General features: G+C 41.8%; 1 protein-coding gene across 1 annotated transcript in view; it reads right to left on the bottom strand.

Annotated features, from left to right (window-relative positions):
- LOC119578084 (alpha-1,3-mannosyl-glycoprotein 4-beta-N-acetylglucosaminyltransferase B-like) overlaps positions 1-2,500 on the bottom strand; it is a gene marked incomplete in the record, with an annotated part of 154,663 nt that overhangs the window by 98,371 nt on the left and 53,792 nt on the right. Inside the window, 1 exon segment of the mRNA XM_037925808.1 lies at positions 2,462-2,500. This exon segment is cut by the window's right edge and continues 3 nt beyond it.

Below are 2,500 nucleotides of genomic sequence, written 5' to 3'. Positions count from 1 at the left end.
GTTGGAGGAAGTGGAATGTTGGAGTATGTGGGATGTTGGAGGAAGTGGAATGTTAGAGGAAGTGGAGTGTTGGAGTAAGTGGAGGCGATGCAGTGGGTGGAGGAAGGATGGAAGGGAGAGGAGATCCAATCAAGACAAGCCTTAATCCATTAAAAAAAGAAAAAAAAAGAAAGAAAAAAAAAAAACATATCAGATTATTTACGGAGATTTTCCCTCCCTGGATTAGGAACGAAAACATTCCTTCTTTTTCATTGAATTTTCCCATTTCATCTTCATTCACATCTTAACCATCTTCTTCCATCCGTTAATAAACAGCAACAGCAATAATAGCAACACAAATAACAATACGAATCAACAATACTATATTAACAAAATAAGGTCCTATAATAACAATACCAGTAATAATAACAACACTAATAACAATAACAATAGCAATAACTCTAATAATACCAAAAATTACAGTAAAATTTAATAATACCATTAACACCACGGAATCAGTACCAACAATAATATTATTAATACCATGAATCAGAGTACCAATAGTAATACCATTAACACCATGAATTACAACAACAACAACACTACCCTTAATACCATCGAACAACATTACCATTGATACCATTAATACCATGCGCAACAGTACCAACACCGAACACAAGGTAACACCAAAAATAAAAACTACAGGAAAGAAAATAACAACGAGATATAAAGAAGCTAATGATACCAACCGAAGACAAAATGCCACAATACCCGCGCGCCCTTAACAACGACGAAAACACCACACATCGCACACACGCGCACGCACAAGGCTGCAACACCAACCGCAAATTGCAATACTGAAAGATTTCACAAGCATTCCCACCCGCCTGTGGGAATGCTTGTGAGGTTGTAAATTTGGCCGAGAAATCACCTCGCTCTCAGTACAAATGGCGATTCCTCATCAGCTAACATCTAAGGAAATGTTCTGGGAACACTGAGAGAGGGAGGGAGGGAGGGAGGGAGGAGGAGGAGGGAGAGGGAGGGAGGGAGAGAGAGAGAGAGAGAGAGAGAGAGAGAGAGAGAGAGAGAGAGAGAGAGAGAGAGAGAGAGAGGGGAGAGAGAGAGAGGAGAGAGAGAGGAGGAGAGAGAGAGAGAGAGAGAGAGAGAGAGAGAGAAGAGAGAGAGAGAGAGGAGAGGAGAGAGAGAGAGAGAGAGAGAGAAGAGAGAGAGCGAAGAGAGATGAGAAGAAGGGGGTGAGGGAGGGGAAGGGAGGGAGGGAACAAGACCAGCGAAAGAATTGAAATGAATGGTTGTGAACATTTATATATGTAAACTATAATTTTTAAAAACTTTATCGACTTCATTTAATTCTAGCTCCGTAATTTAATCGGAAAGCATTGCAATTAACACTTCTCCAAACTACAACAATGTCAATATCAACGAGCAACCAACCAAACTCCCCTCTCCCCCCCCCGATCATCATCATCACCATCACCATCATCACCATCACCATCATCATAATCACCATCATCATCATCATCACCATCATCACCATCACCATCACCATAGCCACCACCAACAACACAACAACAAGAACAACGAAGAGTGTAAAAACGAAAGCAATAACAAAACCGATCACAACAATTTTAAAAAATCAAGACAAAAGCAAAAACGACAACAAAACAACAAAAAAAACAAACCTAGCACACAAAAAAATATATAAAATAATAAATACAACACAAATAAACATGAAACGCAAAACAATAAATAAACACAAAAAAAAAAAAAATAAACACAACAAACATAAAAAAATTAACACAAATAATAAACATAAACAATAAACACAAAAAACACTAAAATTAACACTATACTTTTTTAAAAAATTACGTTAAATACACGTAAACAATAATTCCTCAAAGGACCTTCCCTGACAGTGAGTAACAACACGATCACCAGGACCAGAAGCCGCACCAGGATGTAACTCGCGTGAAGGTAACGTTACAAATATTACATGTTACTACGGCAACGGGAGAGAGAGAGAGAAGGGGAGAGGTTGAGGGGGGGAGGGGGGGAAGGGGGGAGGAGAAAGAGGGAGGAAGCGGAGGGAGAGAGAGGGAGGAAGGGAGGGAGGGAGGGAGGGAGGGAGGGGAAGGGAGGGAGGGAGGAGGGAGGTTGAGAGGGAGGGAAGGGAGGAAGGGAGAGGGAGAGAGGAAGGGAGGGAGAGAGGTTGAGAGGGAGAGGGAGGGAGAGGAAGGAAGGAAGGGAGGGAGGGAGAGGAAGGGAGGGAGGGAGGGGAGGAAGGGAAGGAGGGAGAGACGACAGACAGAGAGACAGAGAGACAGAAAGACAGACAGACAGACAGACAGACAGACAGATATTATGAGGCATGCAGACAGAGGCAAAGACAGACAGAGAAACAGAAAATGATGAAGGGGAAGACAGAAGACAAGAGAGAACTGATATTTATAACTTTATAACTTACGTTTGCTTCAGAAAAGCGGCTTCACCTTGATAGACGTGT

The sequence above is a fragment of the Penaeus monodon genome, chromosome 10, assembly GCF_015228065.2.
Source record: "Penaeus monodon isolate SGIC_2016 chromosome 10, NSTDA_Pmon_1, whole genome shotgun sequence".
Classification (NCBI taxonomy): Eukaryota; Metazoa; Arthropoda; class Malacostraca; order Decapoda; family Penaeidae; genus Penaeus; species Penaeus monodon.
This window is presented reverse-complemented; position numbering and strand designations above follow the sequence as displayed.